The following is a 25,688-nucleotide window of genomic DNA, read 5'->3' as shown; positions in this document are numbered from 1 at the left end:
TGTTTATATACCCAACTGTTTTTGGCTTTGTAATAAATCTTTAAACTCGATCTTTAGTAAGTGGTTCTTTGGGGAATGCAATGGGGATCGTTCAAGTTGATATTACACTGTTAGGATAGATTGCCTTCTGCACTCTATGACAGGTAAAAAGGTCTAGTCGACCTGTGACGGGATTCTAGAAAATGCTATTCTAATTCTAAAGCAGAAATCCCGCCTTTCCAGTTGGTAGCAGAGTACCTTTTGCAACAGCGTGTAAATCTCGAATTAAAGGATTCTTAATTGACTGTGCAGAGTAAATACTGTTTTGATATCTTGTGGCGTCCATTTCAGATATTTTCATGGTATCATACCGTTCCTAACATTGCCTGAATGTTCCTGCTTTCACTGCAACCAAATACTAGTTGTTACATATCTGTGGCGAGAGCAGTCTTTTTTGATTCTCTCTTGTTTGACGTAGTGCCAAAATTGGCTTAATTTGGAAGCAGACTATTCTGCTGGGAGGGGTAGGGAGAGGTCTGTGCATAAAAGATTTGATGACGAATCATACATAAATTTATCTGACCAGTGTCTTCGAAATACCAAACTGATTATCTAAAATCAGGATTTTCCTTGCCCAGCATTACAAAATGTAATATGTCAAACTTCCGCATTTCACATGAGGATAAACTGCATGCTTCATCATTTATTTATTTGTTTGTTTATTTATTTATTTATTTTGTAGCTTTCACCGAGGTCAATGGGAAACAATGTCGACTAGATTCTGGAAGATTTTACTTCAGGTACACCTATGTGAAAATCAAAAGTTTTGTGATAATTTGTTGCAAACAACTGGCGCCAAAAATTATTCTCCAGCGATGCACTTTACACCAAGCAATTAGGGACTAATTCCAACTGCGCAAATCTGGGAGGCAACTGCTAAACACTGCCATTGATGGATATGGTATTTACTGAGTGCACAATTAATGAATTTAGGGGCTTATTTATGAGTGCCCTGTGGCAATTTTGCACCCTGTAAAGTGGTGCATGAGTGACGCAGTGCTCTCATAAACATTTCTGAAGCTACGCACATTCACCATGCCTGGCCTCATAAATCATAAGTAAGGCGATGCAGCGCTAATCACTGTGTCGCCTTACTCTGGGCCCGTGAGGTATTCCATGTGTGTTGTAGTGGTTTTCTCATGCGACACCCATGAAATTTAACCCTGCCCCAGATTTACAAAGTGATGTATACCTGGGGAAGTGGCAAATCCGTACGCCACCCAAGGCCGGGTATAATGAGGAGCAATATGTTTCTGCAGCACACCTAGAAAGACGAAAACGCCTCTTAGGATTATTTTTGGGCAAGAAGGTGCCCCTTGCTAAACAAAAACGATCCTGCCTGAAAGGGACGCACCCTTGGTGCCTACATGGGCGCTAGGCTGCAGAAACGGTGCCATCGCAGACAGAATGGGAATGGATTGTAATGCATTGTATTACTTAGATACAGTGCATTCCCGCCCTTTCACTTTGGTGTAGGGCAGCACAGCAAGGTGCTTTGCTACGCTGCCCTACGCTAAAAAGCTCATACATGAGGCCCTCATCACTTATCTGCACTCTTCATTACTTTTAGTTTTTTGCAACAGTCCTGATGATTTAAGCATTCCTGTATGTGAGACAGCCAAGATGATAAGTTAAAGTTTCTTCTCTGCTTATTCTCTATTCTTGTTAAAAAAACAAACCATTTCTTGGTCCTTTCTTTATTTCCTTTAGAGAAAATCCCTCCTCTACTCTACCCTACCTATAATCTTGTAATTCATTTTCTCTTCTCCTTGAAATACCAGGGGCCTCATTTATGAGGCCTTGCGTCAGTTTTGCGCCGCCGGTGCGTCACTTTTTGTGACGCATCGGCGGCGTAAAACATGCGCCTTGTTGCGCCCTATTTAAAAAGTGACGCATCTAGGTAGATGCGTCACTTTTTAAACCCCTGCGCCACATTATACATGCGTCAGGTATAATGTATGCAGAGGGGGCGTTCCCCCGCAAAAAGCCTCCTAATAGTGACGCAGTGAAATCTATCAGATTTCACTGCGTCACTTTTAGGACGCTGTTGCGTCAAAATCTTGCGCCTGCCTCACAGCAGGCGTAAGACTGACGCAAGCCCTTTCACATGGGGCTTTCCCCATGTGAAAGGACGCATTGCTGGAGTTGCGTTACTTTTGTGACACACTCCAGCAATGCGTCACTTTTGCGCTTACAGATACGTCAGAAATACTGACGTATCTGTAACTCCTTGCGACATGATGCGTCATACATTAAATATGACACATCATTGGTGTCGCAAGGAGTGCGCAGTGAAAAGTGACGCATCGCTGTTTTCACGCAGCGATGCGTCACTTTTCATAAATAAGGCCCCAGATCTTTCATGAGTAGGGAGTGATGGATTTTTTGACTGTGTCTATAAAGACTCAAATTCACTGCAACAAAGATTACCAGAATGTAATCTGGTGCCTACCTCCACGTTTTGTCTTCCTCATCACAGTCTTGATGATTTCAGAATTAACCAAGCAACCTATTGTCATAAATCATGTTTTTTGTGTTTTGCTTTTTTAAATTATTTTCACAAATTAACAGACCTTGAACCTAATATTCATTATCATAATGTTCTGTTAACTTAAACACAGGATAGCACGCCTTCTTAAAAACGTTTTTCATTTCTGTAATTTGAAAAAAATAGTTAATAACAAAACTATTAGAAGGTATTCATGTAGCTGCTCTACATATCTCTTGTAATTAAATGTATTTTACTTCAGCCCAACAGTTTGCAATTTGTCCTGTTGAAGTAGCATGATATTTCTGATGTATTGCATTTACCCTTGCATTTCTTGTCTATAGAATTCGTAGCAGTTTCTTCCCTTTATTGGCTTTTCCACAAGGAACTAAAAGGGAGTTACACAAATGCAAAGATTCAATTCTTTTTCAATAAATACAAATTACTCTTTTTCCTTCTTTCTTCTGGAGAAGATGTGTTAAACATAAAAACAAGAAGAATTATTTCCTGATCTTAAATGATGTTTGGAATTTATCTTTAGAATAAAGTCAGGACCAGCTTTTAATACTAACTTGTCGGAAAAAGTCATTATGGATAATCCTTACGTAATGCTCATATTTCTCCAAGGTATCATATTATGACAAGTTGAAAAGCCACTTTAGCATACCATATTTACTGTTGGCAGAGATTCAAATAGAGAGCACTGTAAGTCCTTTAAGACTGTGGATATAACACATACCCGAGTAAGTGAGTGAATAATGGCTCTTTTATTGTAAAAACTCTTAGGAAGTCTTCCAGCTAATATTTCTACTGACCTTTTGGGATTTTGAAGTTTTCTGATAGGCTTCACAGATGCTCACTGGACATTAAAGTAAAAAGTAAAAAATAATTGTGAAAATCATCTCTTACAAAATCTACTATCCTGAAAGCATTAAATGAAATAGGGTCTGCATTTTTTCTTTACACCATTTTAAAAATGTAACCAATGTCTAGAATATAACTTTCCTGGTGGATTTTTGAACCTCTCTCGAATATCCAAAGTAACTCCTTCTGAACATCCCAATGCCTGCAGTGCCAACATTTCAATAGCGAATAGCGGTGCCATCAGGTAAAGATGTATTAGAGATTGAGGTGACATTTTCAACCTTAGTAGTGGACTGGCAGATTTTTGGGGAGATAATTTGGATATTTCTGCGATAGTCAATTTATCAGAGCAATCTGTACCTTTCTTGGCCAAAATGGTGCTAATATCAATAAATCCTCCTCCATTTTATATCTTCTTAAGTACCTTGAGGACAAGGGTGTTGGGCCTGTCAGCCTTAGGGTGGTCTTCCCCCAAACATTTTGCCTTACTTCTCCATGCTTTTGTTGATCTTGTTTTTGTTGGCCTTAGGAGTCTGTGCATTTTACCACTGCTAGCCAGTGTTAAAGTGCATGTTATTACTCCCTAAAATTTTTTAACTTTGGCTTAACCCTTATTGGCACATTAAATTAACTTGTAACTCCCTAGTACAGTCGTACAACATCTACTCAGGGCCTGTAAATTAAATGCTGTAGTGGGTCTGAAGCACTTATTGGGCCACTCGCTCACTTAAGTAGCCTTTTAAACATGTATCAGGCATGCCATTGCAGGGTATGTGTGTGCAGTTTTAAACTGCCATTTCAACCTGGCAAAATAAACCCTAAACCTTACATACAAGGCCCCCTAAGGTAGGTTTCAAATAGTGAATAGGGCAGGCTGCAGGGTATTTAAAATGTTGGACATGTAGTATTAACATTTGTATGTCCTGGTAGTGAAAAACTATTAAATTCAATTTTACAGCTGCAAGACTTGCCCTTATGATAACATTGGGTTACCTTAATATATTTAATAAGTGATCATTTTCAATTGGGAGCAAATAGAAAGGTTGAGTTTGGTGTCCAAAGGATTGTCATTTAAATCCCTCTTTAATGTTTATGTCTGATTTGAAGTCACACGTCTGAAAATAGCACATTTACAAAGTTGTCATTATTTTTGTCCCAACCGTTTAGTGTCTGCAACCTGTATCCTGGGTCACATGACTGCATGTAGCTGACAGTTGGTCTTTGTGTTTGCTCCTAGACAGTAAGACATAGGGTGCATAGCTGTTCGCAGGATGAGCCATCTCTGACTTGATAGACGGCAGTGCTGTCACCTACCACACTTGCACATTGCAAAGCCTCTTCCTATGCACACTCAAAGCAGTTACACACTAATATTTTATGCCCCTAGACAAGTTGGGGCTAGAGCAGGGAAAAAGGAAAGTCCATACACCTCCGGGGTGGAAACCTCCAGAGCCTTTTTGTATTTCGGAGCTGGCACCAAGTATAAATAATGGACCTTCAGACCCAACTCTCAATACACCTCTGGATCTGTTGACCACTCAGAAGGACTTCTGTGCTATGAAAAGGGCAGCTACTCTGCTGCCCTTCTGCCTGAGTAAAAAGGACTGGGCCTGCATATTGAACCCAGGACCACCAGAGTAAGTCCAAGGCCTAGTTGGATGGCCTCATGGTCAAAACCTCAGGACAGAAAAGACCCCAACCACCTTAAGCCCAGCGCCTAGACTCTATCTGCTGTAGGTCTTATGCCCCCAAGTGGTTCCACCACAGTCCTAGACACTTGGAATTGGGCCAAAAGTGCTCTGCCAGCCCAACTGTGGTCTCTTGTGCAGAACTGATGAAGTGCAATGCATCTCTTTTGCTCACTATTCCACCCTAGTTTGGATACAGCCATATGCAAATCAGTCTTGACCCTGCTCCTCATGGAAATAGTCCAGCCGGAACTGCCAGGCCAGGACCTCCCCGGACCTGAAATAAGCACCCTGAGACTGGTTTTGGGGAATCACCCCTCATCAGCCAGGCTAGCTTGAATCAAGTGGCACAGCGAGAAAGGGATCCATGTCAGGACAAACCAATGGCCGCTTAAGGCGAACATAGCAAACACAATAAGATGATGGATGGAGTGCTGATACCTTTCAGCCACTCACCCTCAGTCAAGGGATCTGGGTTGAAACCATCATTCTTTTGCTCATTATGCCACCCCAATTTGTACACCGCCATATGCAAATCAGTCTTGACCCTGCTCGTCATAAGAACAGCCCAGCCGAACTAGAAAGCCAGGTCCTCCCTGGACTGGAAACCAGCATCTTGGGTGGCATGGCCAGAAAAAAACGATGGATTAAACCCAAATATGTGACTGGAGGGTGAATGTTTGCATTGTTCAGCATTCTGTCCATCTTCTGTTCTTTTTGCTTTTGTCGCCCTAAGTGGGCCCCAAAACCGGTCCCAGGATGCTTGTTTCCGGTCCAGGGAGAACCTGGCTTGGCAGTTCATGTTGGACTGTTCCCATGAGGAGCAGGGTCAAGACTGAACTGTATGTGTATTTATCAAGGACCATCATTTTTCCGCGTTAGCTGCTGCCGATAGACGTACCAACCCGCCGCCGGACATTGGGAGCCCTGCCGTATATCCTCGGGCAGGGAGATCTTTTAATCCTGCGTAAAGAATCAAGTAATCCTGCTATTCGTGTGACCTGGGAAGTCCGATAAGCACGATAATCAAATCCCCTTGGCTAATCGGGAGCTACCGAAACCTATAAATCCATCAATAGAACTCCGTCTAGAATAAAGGCTACATTTCAAGATTTGAATAAAGACTGACATATCTTTTAGAAACCGAAAATATTGTGGAAGAACCTATCATGAAGTCTATTCCAAACCAATTCATATAAAGGGATCCGGTTGGCGGGCAGCAATTTTTTGACTACCAAGTTAATCAGTTTTACCCTTATTGGATGTTGAAAGAACCCTAATAAGAAACTGAAAATCTATCCTGAACTACTGGCTAGAAAATACCTTTTCAACCAAATATTACGTGGCTGCTCCAGGAAGAAGACGCTGGCCGCCGAAACGCGCGTAGAGACCCATTTTTTAGGCCACTCACCCTCCTTTATTGTATATTCATTTTTATGTTTTGTTGTCCATGTCATATATGTATTATGAATTTTTAACTTTGACTCTGTGTTATATGAATGATCTTTTTTATTGTGTTAACTGATAAATAAAATTATGTGTTTTTAGCAAGCTGTAGTCAACCTCTCATTATATTTTTGCCATTATGGTATTTTAATCCTTAAATTGCCTAGGTTGTTATTTTTTCAATTTCAAGACTGAACTGTGACAGGTTGGGTTTTGTCTCTGTAGGCAGCTCCCCAACAATAAACCCACAAAAGGGCCTTCCAGTCGTTTGCTGAGTCCTGTCAAACAAAAATTATCTTGATTATTAATTGATGAAAAGCTATATGTTGTGTATACTATGCACGAGTCAGCGCGAGTACATGCTCGGCGCGAGTTTATGCTCGCGCATTCTTCCACATGGACTCGTGCCGACTCGTGCCAGTGTTTTCTTTCAAGCATATGTCTCGAGTTGTATTATTGTTTGATTGTGCATCACTCGCGACCATGTACAGTTTGTTGTAAATGCATTCCATGCTGCAACTGTTATGTGGAGTCAGTTACCGCTAACTTCTGGGAGACTTCAGTTGTATTCAGGGAGTGCTTCTTTATATACGAATAAACTCATTCTTTTATCAATTTCCTGTGGATATTTATTCTACAATTTGGCGACGAGGGACGGAGCATTGAACCTTCCGAGAAGCACTTCCTGTCCAATTTTATGCGAATGTACGCATTTTTATTTATTTTCTGTTGGAACTTCGGAAAGTTACTTAATATCTTCATTGATTCCTGTACCTGTAAAGGAAGCGACGAACAGCCATCCGAAGAGCAGAATTCATTTATTTCCCTTTCTCTGCGTGTTGAAGTGCGCGTCTTCATTTCTTGTTCGCGCTGCTGAATCCTTTCATCTACACGCACTAGTGGAAGATTTCAAGCGGAAGCGATCGCTGCACTTCTTCTGAGACGCTGCTTTCCATTGGTTATTCTACGTTTGGTGAAACTAAAGAGGTGACTTCGTTTCTTTTCTCCGGCTGTGTCCTATTACAGTTTGAAAAAACGGGGAAACTAACCAGAAAAACGAGTGAAAATTGGAAAGGCAGAAAAGCGGAGGGGGATTTGAAATACAGAAAAACTACTATAATCTTCAAATGAACACAGGAAAACATTCGGATTTTTCAGGATTCGTTTGACTATTTTTTTTTCTTCAACAACCAAGTACTTTATTTTTCTCATTATTACAGCTATTTTTTTTATTTTTGTTTTATTAATGTTACACTTGTTATTGATATTCAGTTTAAATTAACTTACTTATTTGCTTATTTTCATCACTATGTGTGCTCAAGGTTATACTCTTTCTCCTCCACAAAGTTATTGGTCAGCTGGTAGTTCTCCTTGTATGCCTTGGATTGAATGGAAAGCTTATTTTTTAAATTATATTGAGACATTAGATGCAAATGGTAAAATGAAAGCTCCAGAAAAAAAGGTATTTTCTTACACTGTCTGGGACCTGAAGGATTAAAAGCCTTCAATCAACTCCCTACATCACAAGCAAGTGGTGACATGAATGTTTTTGATAAGGCTGTATATGATTTTGATAAGTACTGCTCTCCCAAAGTATGCATAGGAATTTCTAGATTTAAGTTTTTTCAAAGAAAACAGTTAAGTGAAGAAACTGTAGATAATTTTGTCTCGTCTCTGAAAACCTTAGCTTTAGATTGTAAATTTGGAAATTTACAAGAAGATCTTATCAGAGATCAGGTAGTTATGCACTCTAGTAATGAAACCATACAGGAAAGACTATGGATTAATGGTGATGAAAACTTAGATTTTGTAGTATCCATTGTTAGAAAAGCTGAACTTTCCTGTAGGAGTGCATTACAGGTTAAAGGCAAAGATGCTTCAGTCAGTAAAAATGTTGTTGCAAAAATTAATCATAAGTATGACAGTAAAAATAAGGATTTCTCTAAAAAGAAACAAATATTTTCTCCCAAAGGAAATTCTGAAGATTCAAAAAGTAATCTTAAATGTTTTAGATGCAACAGCAAATCACATTTGGCAAATGACAAAACTTGTCCTGGTTTAAAACAGAAATGTTCCAATTGTGGCTTAAAAGGACATTTCACTTCTGCATGCAGAAGGGGTAAAGTCAACCAAAAAGTCAAATGTATTGAATTAAGTGAAAATAGTGATGATGAAGATTTCACAGATGATTCCAATAACTGTTCTTTTGTTCTGAACATAAAAGATTCTGTAGTCTTAAATGTAAATGGCCATACTATTAAGAAGAAGCCATTATGTGATATGGTTATTGGAGGGGTAAAGATCAACATGTATGCGGATTCTGGATCACCTTACTCTATAGTGTGTGAATCGGTACCATTAAGCATGAGAAATGTAAATTTGGTGTTCATTCTGTAAATTACTTAGGTCATGAACTGTGTGCAGAAGGTGTCAAACCAAAACCTTCACTTTTAGAAGCAATTAGGTCGGCTCCTCATCCTTTATCTAAAGACGATGTAAGATCCTTTTTAGGGTTAGTCGAGTTCTACGCTAGGTATGTGCCTGACTTTTTGTGCAGAACATATAATATCAGGCAGTTAATTAAAAATAGAGTTGTTTTTGAATGGACAAGTGAATGCGAGAAGGAGTTCTGTGATGTGAAGAATGCTATCTGCTCAGCAAGTGCGCTCTCTTGCTTTGACCCTTCTCTGGAAAACATTATTACTACTGATGCTAGCGCAAAAGGACTGGGTGCTGTGTTTACTCAAAAGAATAAGGAGGGAAAAGAAGTTATTATTGCGCACGCTTCCAGGGCTCTTACCCCTGCTGAGGAAAAGTATTCCACAATAGAAAGGGAGACGTTAGCGTGCATTTGGGCTTTGGAACATTTCAGAGTGTTTGTCTGGTGTAAGGAGTGTACACTGAGGAGTGATCACAAACCTTTGGTACGGCTTCTCACTACAGAAGGCATGTTGAGAGCTTCAGCCCGTATTGCACGCATGTCCATGCGTTTACAGGACTTTATTTATAATATACAATATTTACCTGGCAGAGAAAATGTTTCTGCTGATTTTTTATCTAGGATGCCTTTACCAATTCAGGAGGATTTACACAATGAATGGGACAATTTCCAGATTGCCATGATTCATGATGAGGGTCCCATTTCCATTGATCAAACTCTGTGGAGAGAGAAATTTGAAGATGATGAAATTTTAAAGAATGTTGCCAATTATATCACTGGTACTTGGCCTGACAAAAAGTGTTTGAATTCAGAATTGAAAAGCTTCTGGGAAGTGAGATCAGAACTTTCATGTTGTGAGAACATCATCAAAAGGGGTGAACGTATTGTTCCACCAGTGGGTGTGAGGAAAATTATAGTTCTGCAGGGTCATGAAGGTCATAGTGGCATGGTTAGAACCAAGCAACAAGTTAAGCATTTATTTTGGTGGCCAGGGATGGATATGTTTATTGAACGATTGGTTAGAAATTGTGTGGTATGTGCCAACTCAGATAAGTCTTTAGTTACTCTAAAACCCAATATGGGTGCACATACTATTCCAAACAATCCTTGGGAAACCATTGCCATAGACATCATGGGTCCTATTGGTTGCGAGTCCAAGTATGTCATTGCAGCCATTGACATTTTTTCTAAATGGCCAATTATCAAAATTGTCCAAAAAATAGATACTGATTCCGTTCTGTGTTTTCTAGATAAAGTTTTTATTGAAGAAGGTCTACCGGTAAGAATTATATCTGACAATGGTGTACAATTCAATTCAAAGAAAGCCAATGATTATTTTTCAAGGCTTGGGATTTCCCATTCCACTACTTCTTTATACAATCCTAGTGGAAATGGAGTAATAGAGAGGTTCAATAGGGTTCTGAAAGGCGCTATACAGTTTACTAGTAATGATGACAAAAAATGGGAAGTTGAAATTTTTAAGAAGGTGTGGATGTACAGGACAACCATGAATTCAATGACTGGGTATTCTCCTTTTGAGATCATGAGGGGGAGAATCCCTAGGACAAAAGTGAATCCCTCGTGGTTGGTGAAATCCACTTCTTCAAGTGTGGATCTGAGTATAGTTAAGGAAAACCTTATTTGCACTCATTGCTCTAATAAAAAGTACTTTGATGAGAAATGTGGTTCAAAAAAGGATCCGAAAGTGGAAGTTGGTATGATGGTGAAGGTCAAAAAACCATGGAAGGTCAAGAAAGGTGAAAGTTCATTTATGGGTCCTTTTGAAGTTTTGGAGGTATTAAAAAACTCTGTGAGATTATCTAACAATAAAGTTTGGAATCTGAGTAGAATTGCTATTCTCAAAGCTGACAAGGATGTTTATTGCAAAGAACCTATTCCTGAACATCCTGATCTTTCTTTTTTGGATGAGGATTCCAGTGAGGGTGTAGTTCGTGATTACACAGATGCCATACCCTGCTGTTCAAGCAGTTGTTATACCAATCAGAATACTGCATCTACTGTACCTTCTTGTTCAAGTAATAGGGTCACCAGTCAGGATGTTACTGTTCAACATGGTGTTCCTTTACCCAAAAGAGTTACTAAGAAACCAAAGTGGTTGTCTGATTTTGTTGCTTACATGACAGGAAAAATGTAATTTCCAGTTTTTTTTTTTTTTTCTTTTCATAAGGAGGGAAGGTGTGTTGTGTATACTATGCACGAGTCAGCGCGAGTACATGCTCGGCGCGAGTTTATGCTTGCGCATTCTTCCACATGGACTCGTGCCGACTCGTGCCAGTGTTTTCTTTCAAGCATATGTCTCGAGTTGTATTATTGTTTGATTGTGCATCACTCGCGACCATGTACAGTTTGTTGTAAATGCATTCCATGCTGCAACTGTTATGTGGAGTCAGTTACCGCTAACTTCTGGGAGACTTCAGTTGTATTCAGGGAGTGCTTCTTTATATACGAATAAACTCATTCTTTTATCAATTTCCTGTGGATATTTATTCTACAATTTGGCGACGAGGGACGGAGCATTGAACCTTCCGAGAAGCACTTCCTGTCCAATTTTATGCGAATTTACGCATTTTTATTTATTTTCTGTTGGAACTTCGGAAAGTTACTTAATATCTTCATTGATTCCTGTACCTGTAAAGGAAGCGACGAACAGCCATCCGAAGAGCAGAATTCATTTATTTCCCTTTCTCTGCGTGTTGAAGTGCGCGTCTTCATTTCTTGTTCGCGCTGCTGAATCCTTTCATCTACACGCACTAGTGGAAGATTTCAAGCGGAAGCGATCGCTGCACTTCTTCTGAGACGCTGCTTTCCATTGGTTATTCTACGTTTGGTGAAACTAAAGAGGTGACTTTGTTTCTTTTCTCCCGCTGTGTCCTATTACAGTTTGAAAAAACGGGGAAACTAACCAGAAAAACGAGTGAAAATTGGAAAGGCAGAAAAGCGGAGGGGGATTTGAAATACAGAAAAACTACTATAATCTTCAAATGAACACAGGAAAACGTTCGGATTTTTCAGGATTCGTTTGACTATTTTTTTTTCTTCAACAACCAAGTACTTTATTTTTCTCATTATTACAGCTATTTTTTTTATTTTTGTTTTATTAATGTTACACTTGTTATTGATATTCAGTTTAAATTAACTTACTTATTTGCTTATTTTCATCACTATGTGTGCTCAAGGTTATACTCTTTCTCCTCAACAAAGTTATTGGTCAGCTGGTAGTTCTCCTTGTATGCCTTGGATTGAATGGAAAGCTTATTTTTTAAATTATATTGAGACATTAGATGCAAATGGTAAAATGAAAGCTCCAGAAAAAAAAGGTTTTTTCTTACACTGTCTGGGACCTGAAGGATTAAAAGCCTTCAATCAACTCCCTACATCACAAGCAAGTGGTGACATGAATGTTTTTGATAAGGCTGTATATGATTTTGATAAGTACTGCTCTCCCAAAGTATGCATAGGAATTTCTAGATTTAAGTTTTTTCAAAGAAAACAGTTAAGTGAAGAAACTGTAGATAATTTTGTCTCGTCTCTGAAAACCTTAGCTTTAGATTGTAAATTTGGAAATTTACAAGAAGATCTTATCAGAGATCAGGTAGTTATGCACTCTAGTAATGAAACCATACAGGAAAGACTATGGATTAATGGTGATGAAAACTTAGATTTTGTAGTATCCATTGTTAGAAAAGCTGAACTTTCCTGTAGGAGTGCATTACAGGTTAAAGGCAAAGATGCTTCAGTCAGTAAAAATGTTGTTGCAAAAATTAATCATAAGTATGACAGTAAAAATAAGGATTTCTCTAAAAAGAAACAAATATTTTCTCCCAAAGGAAATTCTGAAGATTCATAAAGTAATCTTAAATGTTTTAGATGCAACAGCAAATCACATTTGGCAAATGACAAAACTTGTCCTGGTTTAAAACAGAAATGTTCCAATTGTGGCTTAAAAGGACATTTCACTTCTGCATGCAGAAGGGGTAAAGTCAAACAAAAAGTCAAATGTATTGAATTAAGTGAAAATAGTGATGATGAAGATTTCACAGATGATTCCAATAACTGTTCTTTTGTTCTGAACATAAAAGATTCTGTAGTCTTAAATGTAAATGACCATACTATTAAGAAGAAGCCATTATGTGATATGGTTATTGGAGGGGTAAAGATCAACATGTATGCGGATTCTGGATCACCTTACTCTATAGTGTGTGAATCGGTACCATTAAGCATGAGAAATGTAAATTTGGTGTTCATTCTGTAAATTACTTAGGTCATGAACTGTGTGCAGAAGGTGTCAAACCAAAACCTTCACTTTTAGAAGCAATTAAGTCGGCTCCTCATCCTTTATCTAAAGACGATGTAAGATCCTTTTTAGGGTTAGTCGAGTTCTACGCTAGGTATGTGCCTGACTTTTTGTGCAGAACATATAATATCAGGCAGTTAATTAAAAATAGAGTTGTTTTTGAATGGACAAGTGAATGCGAGAAGGAGTTCTGTGATGTGAAGAATGCTATCTGCTCAGCAAGTGCGCTCTCTTGCTTTGACCCTTCTCTGGAAAACATTATTACTACTGATGCTAGCGCAAAAGGACTGGGTGCTGTGTTTACTCAAAAGAATAAGGAGGGAAAAGAAGTTATTATTGCGCACGCTTCCAGGGCTCTTACCCCTGCTGAGGAAAAGTATTCCACAATAGAAAGGGAGACGTTAGCGTGCATTTGGGCTTTGGAACATTTCAGAGTGTTTGTCTGGGGTAAGGAGTGTACACTGAGGAGTGATCACAAACCTTTGGTACGGCTTCTCACTACAGAAGGCATGTTGAGAGCTTCAGCCCGTATTGCACGCATGTCCATGCGTTTACAGGACTTTATTTATAATATACAATATTTACCTGGCAGAGAAAATGTTTCTGCTGATTTTTTATCTAGGATGCCTTTACCAATTCAGGAGGATTTACACAATGAATGGGACAATTTCCAGATTGCCATGATTCATGATGAGGGTCCCATTTCCATTGATCAAACTCTGTGGAGAGAGAAATTTGAAGATGATGAAATTTTAAAGAATGTTGCCAATTATATCACTGGTACTTGGCCTGACAAAAAGTGTTTGAATTCAGAATTGAAAAGCTTCTGGGAAGTGAGATCAGAACTTTCATGTTGTGAGAACATCATCAAAAGGGGTGAACGTATTGTTCCACCAGTGGGTGTGAGGAAAATTATAGTTCTGCAGGGTCATGAAGGTCATAGTGGCATGGTTAGAACCAAGCAACAAGTTAAGCATTTATTTTGGTGGCCAGGGATGGATATGTTTATTGAACGATTGGTTAGAAATTGTGTGGTATGTGCCAACTCAGATAAGTCTTTAGTTACTCTAAAACCCAATATGGGTGCACATACTATTCCAAACAATCCTTGGGAAACCATTGCCATAGACATCATGGGTCCTATTGGTTGCGAGTCCAAGTATGTCATTGCAGCCATTGACATTTTTTCTAAATGGCCAATTATCAAAATTGTCCAAAAAATAGATACTGATTCCGTTCTGTGTTTTCTAGATAAAGTTTTTATTGAAGAAGGTCTACCGGTAAGAATTATATCTGACAATGGTGTACAATTCAATTCAAAGAAAGCCAATGATTATTTTTCAAGGCTTGGGATTTCCCATTCCACTACTTCTTTATACAATCCTAGTGGAAATGGAGTAATAGAGAGGTTCAATAGGGTTCTGAAAGGCGCTATACAGTTTACTAGTAATGATGACAAAAAATGGGAAGTTGAAATTTTTAAGAAGGTGTGGATGTACAGGACAACCATGAATTCAATGACTGGGTATTCTCCTTTTGAGATCATGAGGGGGAGAATCCCTAGGACAAAAGTGAATCCCTCGTGGTTGGTGAAATCCACTTCTTCAAGTGTGGATCTGAGTATAGTTAAGGAAAACCTTATTTGCACTCATTGCTCTAATAAAAAGTACTTTGATGAGAAATGTGGTTCAAAAAAGGATCCGAAAGTGGAAGTTGGTATGATGGTGAAGGTCAAAAAACCATGGAAGGTCAAGAAAGGTGAAAGTTCATTTATGGGTCCTTTTGAAGTTTTGGAGGTATTAAAAAACTCTGTGAGATTATCTAACAATAAAGTTTGGAATCTGAGTAGAATTGCTATTCTCAAAGCTGACAAGGATGTTTATTGCAAAGAACCTATTCCTGAACATCCTGATCTTTCTTTTTTGGATGAGGATTCCAGTGAGGGTGTAGTTCGTGATTACACAGATGCCATACCCTGCTGTTCAAGCAGTTGTTATACCAATCAGAATACTGCATCTACTGTACCTTCTTGTTCAAGTAATAGGGTCACCAGTCAGGATGTTACTGTTCAACATGGTGTTCCTTTACCCAAAAGAGTTACTAAGAAACCAAAGTGGTTGTCTGATTTTGTTGCTTACATGACAGGAAAAATGTAATTTCCAGTTTTTTTTTTTTTTTCTTTTCATAAGGAGGGAAGGTGTGTTGTGTATACTATGCACGAGTCAGCGCGAGTACATGCTCGGCGCGAGTTTATGCTTGCGCATTCTTCCACATGGACTCGTGCCGACTCGTGCCAGTGTTTTATTTCAAGCATATGTCTCGAGTTTATTATTGTTTGATTGTGCATCACTCGCGACCATGTACAGTTTGTTGTAAATGCATTCCATGCTGCAACTGTTATGTGGAGTCAGTTACCGCTAACTTCTGGGAGACTTCAGTTGTATTCACGGAGTGCTTCTTTATATACGAATAAACTCATTCTTTTATCAATTTCCTGTGGATATTTATTCTACACTATATTAATGTATTCTCATGTGCTAACCATTGACCTTTAAAAGTCGAATGTGTAACAAATGACCTTTGAGCCCCATCAATTTTCTAGAGCCTTAACTGCAAATGTCTTCTGCCTGGTATAATTGCCCCACCTGTAAGGTGAGCAGAACATTAGAATATCAAACTATTGTCAAAATTAATGTTGCCATGAACTCAATAATATCTAGCCAGCAGTTGAAAATATTTCATTAATGTTTGCACACTGCATATATCACATACGAAAATATAAATTTGTTTTACGCATATGCCTTTTTCAAAAATATTTCTAACATTTTGTGTATTGTGTTTGCAGACAAATAGTCTTTTGTCAACAACGATGATGACATGCTGGCTAACAAAGAATTCAGTTTATGTTCTGTGGAAAATCCTTTTCAAAGTCTATTATAGGAAATGTCTTTGATAGGAAACAGGGAAACCCCCGATTTCTCTATCTCTTTCTACTTACAGGTTACAACATCTTTCATGACATTAGGTGGAGATAATGAATGACTTGGTTCAGAACAAAATCATCTGTGCTGCCCGAAGGAATTTCTGTAGTAAAATCCATTTTGCTTTTAAGATGTTGAATTACTCCCTGACATTTGTGGTCCTTAAATTAATGTATCCCTCTCTGGTTCTGTCTCCTAAGCTTCTTCATTATTAGCTATGAAGATTGCTTTCTTTGCAGCCTTTTGCGATGCATCATTCACTGCTTTATCAATGGTGCTCTGTAAAATTAATTTTTGATGAACAAATCGTCTCCTTTGCACCCACCTCCATTTGTGTGCCTCTGTTAGGGTGAGCGTTTTCTATGCTCCATGTTGGCTGATAAATAAAATCAACACCGCATCTGGTGGTCTTTAAATACTTTTTGGGCTTTTTACTCTCTGTTTGTGTATGAGAACAGGGAGTGTAAAAATACCACTGAATTGGTGCACCAACTCCCCAGAACATATGCGCGGCTTCGTAGTGGCTTCCAAGGTAAACGTTTACTCTGAGAGTGGGTCCTCAGCTCCCTTCTGGGCATAGTAGACAAGAGGGAAACCTCCATTACAACGCTGCTGTAACCACGCAGTACCTTTTCCATGCATGTGTTACAGCGCATGCACTGTTACCACACGTAGCCATTACCACGCACTTTTTTTACACCGAATATGCCTTTACCATGCATGCCTTTACAATGAATTACCGTTGTAAAGGTATGAATGGGAAAGGCATATACGTTGCACTGGTGGTAAAGGCATAGGTTGGGAAAGGTGGTAAAGGCACCGATGTGGTCAAGGCTATAAGCGTCATTGAAGGAAACGGAGAGACCCTTTTGCTTCCTCTTGACAACCTGTACCGCACTGCGCCTCGCCTCAGAAGAGCTCCCTCGTTGTCTTGCAGTGGTAAGGTGGGATTGGGCCTGGGGCGTTTGGGGGGGGGGGGGTACGGATTTGACTGGGGATTTTTTTTAAAATTTTTATTTCTGGGGGCGAGTGGATCTGGTTTTAGGGCTAAGTGCAGGGGTCGGGCGTTATAAAATATAGGGCTGGGGGCCGAAGGGGTAACACTGGGGTCTAGTTTTAGGGCAGAGGGCAGGGATTCATTATATTATCATATATTATATTTAAAAAGGGCTGGGCGCATGCTTGGGTATACTGTATAGGGCACATGGCATGGGTTGGGTATTTTAACAAGGGCTGGAGACTGGGGGAGGAACCAGGGACTGGTTTGAGCGCTTTGGTCAGGGAAAACCGTTACCACGCATCGGCCTTTAACATACATGCCTTTACAATGAAAGACCTATGAATTTGCCACAATCTTATTTAAATATTTACTTTAGGGTAGTACTAATTTTATTGAAACCAATATTTAGATTACCTTAAAAACATGGCACCTAACGCCTGGCAGGAAAAAAATCAGGAAGGAGGGAATGTGAAGGGCAGAGTTATTAGTAGGTTAGGGTAGAGAGGGGATCTCCTGTAAAAAAAAGGACTAAGAACATTTTTTTTTTTTTTTTTTTGGTGCAAGACGTTTATTAAGTACTGCCAAGTGTACACAGCGTCACGCCTACAACCCTGAGGCCGGCCGCTATCTGTACAAATTATCAGGAAGTTACGATGCATAAGAAGAAATTTTACATATACAATCTCGCATTTGTTATTTAAACATAATGACAGTACGCACATTCAAAATGAACAAATCAACGCGTCTCACTTTTTATATTTTTTGTTAAACTTCAACACGTGCGGTATCTTATCTGTATGTGGGATGTTTTCGTTCATCAGTACAGAGGTGAGCCTACATCAGGGTACGGTACACTACACATAGTACATCTCAAAAATGCATAGCAGAGCTGGAACAGGCCATCGCTTCCTGCAAAGGTAACAACCTGGTCCACCGTAAATATAGTATATGACAGTCAACCATACAGCGCCATTCGAAGATTAATGCACCACATTGGTGGCACGAGCAGTCCACAGTACGATGAAAGGGGAAAATTAATAACAGTAACTGAGAGCATATCCGTATACCACATCCCCCCCTTTTCCAGTGACCATGAGAGTTCCCAATAGCATACCATCAATGCAATGTCCAAACAATCAATCTCAGGCCTCCTCCGCAGACACCTCTAGTAAATAACATTGTAGTGGAGCCCATATGTCAGTAGGTCTGGAGGTGACTGGTAACAGCTCAGAGTAGGTATGCAATTGTTCTTGACAGTACACCATGTCTTTCATCCAATCCTTGAATTTGGGGGCTCTACCCCTCCCCCATCTGCATGCTACTCTTCGCTTAGCCAATAACATAGCCAGTGCCACATATTTGCGGTGGGCTGCCTGAAGCGGTTCCACATAACCTAGTAGTGCTAAAATCGGGGATGGTTCTACCAGCGTGTGTATCATTTTGGATATTGCCATAAAAACTTGACCCCAATAGCGATGTACTTGATCACACCCCCATGCAAGGTGTAAGAAATCCGCCCCCGGAGCCCCACATCTGTCACAATTGTCAGTGACTCTCAACTGGAATCTGTGCATACGTGCAGGTGTGTGATATAATCTGTTTATGAATTTGTAGTGAATAATCCTATACCTACTACTAGATGATATGCGTTCCATCTGCTGCAGACAGAAATCCCACTTCTTCTTCTTCTTCACATCATTGGAGCGTGTGTTAAAGGTGTGTACCATGGTCATACGGTCCGTTGGCATTTGCTTATTTCTGGGTTCAATGAGTGCGTCCCGATTGTTATTCGATGCTCTTTTACAGGCGCGTCTGACCAGATGGTTGGGGTAATGTCGCTCTCTGAGCTGTGTTGTCAAGTTTGTAAACCTTCTGTACCTACACAGATCATGATATCTAAGAATGGAAGTCTTTCTTTGCTTGAGTCCATCGTGAAGTTAAGATACCTGTTTTGTGAATTGAGCCATGTGTGGAACAGTTCTGCCTCGTTAGTGGAGACTCTCCAGATGACAATCACATCATCAATATATCTTCGCCACAGCAACACCTGGTGGAGAAAAGGGTTGCTGTGGTGAAGGATGTAGTCTTGCTCAAATTGATGCATGTATAGGTTGACTCAAGCAAAGAAAGACTTCCATTCTTAGATATCATGATCTGTGTAGGTACAGAAGGTTTACAAACTGAACTTTATCGTAAACCTATGTCACGTAACTCCTTGCTGTCCTACCACAGTTTTCACCCTCAGTCACTCCGGGATAATTTACCGGTGGGCCAATTTTTGAGAGTCAGAAGGAACTGCTCCTCCAAGAGTTTATTTCAACAACATGCTAAAGATTTGACAACACAGCTCAGAGAGCGACATTACCCCAACCATCTGGTCAGACGCGCCTGTAAAAGAGCATCGAATAACAATCGGGACGCACTCATTGAACCCAGAAATAAGCAAATGCCAACGGACCGTATGACCATGGTACACACCTTTAACACACGCTCCAATGATGTGAAGAAGATCATTCTCAGACATTGGAAGATATTGAATACAGCTATGGGAGACATTCCACGCCCCCTGTTTGCCTTTAAAAGAGGTCCCAGTATCAGGGATAACCTGGTTCACACCAGGCCAAAGTACCATCGGAATGAAGTCACTAACACCCTATGGAATACTGAACCAGTACGTGGTCATTATCCCTGTGGAGGATGTGCTGTCTGCCCTCAGACGAGTAAAACTCTGACAATAGATATAGGAACCTCAAGACCCTGGCGACTGAACAACCATACCAATTGTAATTCAGATAAATTGATCTATATGATCATGTGCCCGTGCAATTTGTGGTACATAGGACACACCACTAGGAAGATCAAGCTCCGTATTAGCGAGCACAAAAGCACCATTCGGTGCAATAAACAGGCAACTCGTTTAACTAATCATTTTCTCGAGTACAGACACAAAGCAGACGAAATGAAGTGGGTAGTGTTAGAACGGCCGTTCATTCCCCCACATGTGTCTGATGTATCACGTTTCCTATTTATAAGGGAGCAGCGTTGGATCTTTAAACTCAAGACGGATGTGCAGGGTCTTAATGACAACATACCTTGGGTATCTCTCTGAACTAGGCTGAACTCCTCTTCAACACCGGAGTTACAACTTCCGCTTAATCAGTGATGTGAGGTAATCCTGGAGACCCTTATGTGTAGATACCAATACAATTTGAGTACCTCCGTGATGGAAGTTTCTTCCTTCTCTTTTTTTCTACAAGTGTAATACACTCTGTGGTACTCTTGTCTATGGTATCAGAAAGAGTACCTTGTGGGCTCCTAGCCTCTTATCGAATGTCTGTAAAATTTCCTTAGAGAGAGGATTAATGTACATAATTAGCTAAATTACTGCATACAGCTAGTCAGTTGATGGGTAGATTTGACACTAGTTACAACTGCAATGAGTGACCTGTCAAACACACACCGGGATACACTTTCACATTTCTCCTCGGTTTGATCACTCCTGCTCGATCAGTGTTGTAAATATGCTGAAGATAACATTCGAGTGAAATTGGTGTTTTTTAGTATATACAAATCCGGAATTTAGCCAAAGATCTTCTTTTGGTAAACTGAGCATGGACTTTTTCCAAACGCTTTTTTCACACTAAGCGTGTATGTCCCGCTGTATCCTAAGTTGCGTTATAGAGCTAAACCCCTAGCCTCTCCGTGTACAGTGCAGCGTGTAAGCGCGAGGTTTAGACCCGCCTCTGTGTTTACAAAGCGCCGCATATGCGCTGGACTAGTCTCCCTTAGTACAGCGCATAGCGCAAGCGCGAGGTCTCGATCCGCCTCTTTGTTGACAGTACCTTGCGCACGCGCGAGGTAACGACACGTCCTCGCGCCATGCGCTCACATTGGCCAGTGTATGCCTGCGCTTCGAGCGAGGGGGTGGTTATGATGCGAAGCGCGTCAACACCAATCATCTCGCGCCGCATCCAAGTGCACAACACGACGCATGTGCAGGACAGACACTTCTCCTGCCGGCATGCGCCTTGGTGGATTGTCCGTAATGGTGACTTGAGATACCACAGATGTGGACCATTACCTGACGTAATTAGCAATTGACGCACCCATAAATACGAGGCTCCTCCTGTCCACCGGTACCTCCCCTTCGGTTCAGGTTCAGTCCCGGAGGTACCGACGGACAGGTAAGGACTTCTCAGAGACCAGGCACTACTATTTGACTATCCTGATGCATTGTTAGCTTTTCTAACTGCCACAACTTTGTCTAAGGGGGTTAATTTTAGCCAGGCAAACTAACCACCCGTTTAGTTGGGTTCATTTCTAAAGGAATAATCAGACACTCAATCGTGAATTTTTGCTATGAGTGTGATAGAGTGACCTAATGAGCTGTCTGGTTCCTTTTCCCTCTAAAAACCAGTCATTACATGAATTAATTAAATGAATTGGTTACCAGCATTCTAGTGGAGTGCAGTCCTCTGAGAGCAGCTCTTTTACCCTCATAAAACCCTTTCATAATGTGTATGAATACTATGAATGGATGACCAGCATTCCAGCTGAGTGCAGCCTTCTGAGTGCAGCGTTTCGCCTTTGTTGAGACCTTTGGGCTTTTTGAGAACAACCAAGTTTATTTAGTTTTTAATACTAAGTACATATTTGAGATAGTGACACTTACCAAATCCTGAATGAGTCCTTCTCTGTATGTCTAATAGAGCGGGGCCTCTTTATCCGAGCCGTTGCCGGGTGAGGTGAGGCCTACTTCCCACACAAGGTTGGGTAAGTACCAATGAGTATTATTCCCTCTTTGTTTTTTTTTTGTTTTTTTTTTAAATCTGTTTTATTGAAACTCTTGGTATACAAGTACAGTTTGTTATGTGCATAACTCAAAGGGGAAACAACAATCGGAGTGGTTCGTACAGTATCAAAGCAAATACAGTCGATGGTTAGAGGGCCGATAATTGTACATATACATATAAAATCACCACTTATCGCCTCATGGGTGGGCACTGCATGCGGCAGACCATTCATTCCAGTGTCTTGTCTCGGTGTGCCTCGCAGTGCCGTTCCCACCTGGACATCCAATCCTGCCCGCCCAGATGGGTAGCTTGGTGTCCAGCCTTCCCCCCGGTGTACGCAGCCTTTTGGTCAGGAGTGAAGTGTGGTGATTCCCTACCGTTTGAACAGCCATCCAGGCCCGACTCCGGGCGGCATGTATGAGTGCTGTGGACAACTAGGTTGGTCAGGATGTCGGCACCATGGGGTGGGAGGCCTCGGCAGTGGTTTGCCTATGTGCTGCACTCCTACGTGTGGTCTTTGTATGCTAGTAGTGAGGGTGCGAGCAGGAAAGGCAGGTCTGGTGTGGTCAACTGGGGGGCGACCTCTGCCGTGTGTGTCGCTATTCCGATCTAGGGAAGAACAGGAAAGAGAGTGTGGGTGCAACGAACCTAAACTCAGGGGGGGGGGTGCTGCAGTGTGGGTCTTGTCTCGTTGGTTACGGGCGGAGTAGCCTCATAGGGTGCTACTCTGTGGTGCTCGCAGGAGGGTGTTACAAGTGGTGCGTGATAACTCTGAATCCCGGGGTGGGAGTGCGTTAGCGGAGTCGCCCGTGTGTGTGCAGCCCTCACCGACAGGTGAGGGGGAGGGTGGGGGGGGGGGGGTGCAAGGGGCGGAGCGGGTGGGGAAGCGGGGGGGGAGGGGGGACCAGGGGGGTGGGAGAGTGCGGGCGTGGGGCGGAAGGGGGGAGGGTGGTGGACCACGGGGGCGGCGTTTCTCGTTCATCTGCGCGCAGCCCTCATTACTCCCCTTCCTCACTACTCTCCCTCTACATCACCCCCTTGTCATGGCAGGCCCTGGCGAAAGCTCGAAGGAAACCCTCCCACATCTGGGCTATCGGTATGGCCCTCCGCCCCGCTGTCTCCTCCCTGCTTAGTACCGTGCCCTCTGCGGTCGCCCAGTAGGTGAGGGAGGCACTCCAATGTTTTGTCAGCGGTGGTGTTGCTGCTTTCCAGTGACGGGTTATGAGTCTTTTGGCAGTTATCAGCCCTAGATCCCAGAACCTCATATGCGGTTTGTTGTGTTTCGTCCTGGCGAGGAGGCCCAATACACAGGTGTCCCAATCGTGTCGAGCACTTAGCCCCGTCCCTTTCGCCAACAGTGTGGTGACATCATGCCAATACGTCTGTATTTTGGGACATGCCCATAGCATGTGTAGGAGATCCGCGTTCAGTAGCGCGCAGCGTGGGCATTTGGACGTGTCCAGGCCAAAATAGCGATTAATCTTGTCCGGGGACAGATATGCCCTGTGTGTTATGTAGAACTGTATGATTCTGAATCTCGAATTGCGGGGAATGTGTTGTGGCCCCTCTAAAATCCTTTCCCATTCCTTATCCGACCAGTCCTCCCCCCTGTCCGTGGTCCACTTGTCCCTGAGCGACCGCAGGGAGCATGTAGTGTGGGATCTCAGCGCCTGCGTTAGCCAGTGTACGACGTGTGTGCCCGCCCCCATTACGTGCAGGTACTGTATTAAGAGGTGTGTCTCAGGTTCCGCTGACATATCTCCCCAGTGTTCCGTTAGGACCCTTATCATTGATGCATGCGTCAGGAATTGACCCGCTGGTAGTCCTGGATTCTCCACTAGCCCCTCGAACCGCACCAGGGCCCCGTCGTCATAGAGGTCCGCCATCGTTTCAAGTCCCACCTGTGCCCAGTCTTGCAGGCGCGCTGCCGTCACCACTCCTCCCGGTCTGGGTAGTCCCTCCAATGGTAATGCTGGGGCGTAGGGTGTAGTGTCCCTGGTTAATGTCAGTGCACGCTTATAGCACCTCAGTGCCACCGCTACATGTAGTTGCGTCTCACGTGTCGCGCCTCTGAGGGGGTGGAACAGTGCGAGAGCCTCCGCATGGGTCAGTGCTGGGGTTGTTGAGGCCGTATCGCTTAAGTTTCTGCCCGCGAGCCACGCTACCACCCATTGAAGCTGTGCGGCGAGGTAGTAATGCTCGTGGTTCGGGACCGCTAGTCCCCCCGAGGCCGTCGGAGCATATAGTTTTTTCAGGGCCACCCTCGGTCTCCCCGCATTCCATATGAGGGTTCGCGTTAAGGTCTCCAGGTCTTTGAAGACCCGGGCTGGGACAAATACCGGCAGGTTCGAATAGTAGTACAGAAGTCTGGGCAAGACTATCATTTTGGACAGGGTAATCCTGGCCGGGACATTAAGCGGGAGCGTGCCCCAGAATCGGATTTGTGCCCGCAAGGAGTTTATGGCTCGAACCAGGTTGCCATCCAGTATATCCGCCGCGTTCCTGTAAATGTGTATGCCCAGGTACTTAAAGGTGCCGGCATACCACGTCAGCGTCGTGTCTCCTAGCCGTACTACGCATTCTTGCATATCTGGGTGAAAGGGGAAAACCCCAGACTTACCCCAGTTGACCCTTAGACCCGAGTGCGCCGCGAATTCGCAGAGGGCACTGCTGAGTTCCGGGGGTATCCGCGTCAGGTCCCGGACGTAGAGGAGTAAGTCATCGGCATACAAGGAAACCGCGTGCTCCCCGTCTGTCAATGGAATGCCCCACTGGGCGCCCTGCATCCTCAGAATCTCCGCCAGCGGTTCCATGGCCAATGAGAAGAGTAGGGGCGATAACGGGCAACCTTGTCGCGTGCCCCGCCTCACCTGTATAGCATCCGAAATCAGGCTCCCTATTCGGACCCGGACGGTGGGTGTCTGGTATAGGAGTCCCACCATTTCCAGATAGTCGTCTCCCAGACCAAATTTTTGCATAACCGTTCTAAGGTACGGCCACTCCACTGAATCAAATGCCTTTTCCAGGTCTAATACTATGCAACCCGATCGTGGCCAAGGGTCTCTCGCGTACTCTTGCACCCTGAATAACCGGCGGATATTGAGTGATGTGCTGCGTGTGGGCACGAACCCGTTCTGGTCAGGGTGGACCAGGAGGGGCGTATATTGGGCCAGTCTCCTCGCCAGGGTGGAGGCTAGTATTTTATAGTCTGTGTTTAGGAGGGCGAGTGGCCTGTATGAGCCCATAAGCGTCCCCTCCTTACCCGGTTTCAACAGGGAGATCAGTGTGGCTTCGTTCAGTGAAGGGGGCAGGGAGGAATCTTCTAGAGCCGTCTCATATAGTTTAACGAGTTCAGGAATCAGGAGGTCCTGGTAGGCTTTATAAAACTCCGCTGGGAGTCCGTCGGGGCCAGGGGACTTGCCGTTCGAGAGCGCTGCTATGGTCTCCCGGAGCTCCTCAGGGGCGACGGGTGCCGCGAGGATAGTTCGTTGGGCGTCGGTGAGTGTCGGCAACGTCAACCGACGGAGATATTCCTCCGTGTCCGGGGCGGGCGTGGGCAGGCAAGAGCGATACAGCGCTCCGTAGTGAGTAGTGAATGCTCTATGAATCTCTGACTGTGTGTGCAGGGGCGTCC

Source organism: Lissotriton vulgaris, chromosome 9 (assembly GCF_964263255.1).
Source record: "Lissotriton vulgaris chromosome 9, aLisVul1.2, whole genome shotgun sequence".
Lineage (NCBI taxonomy): Eukaryota > Metazoa > Chordata > Amphibia > Caudata > Salamandridae > Lissotriton > Lissotriton vulgaris.
The sequence above is the reverse complement of the archived record's forward strand: the minus strand, read 5'-3'. Positions refer to the sequence as shown.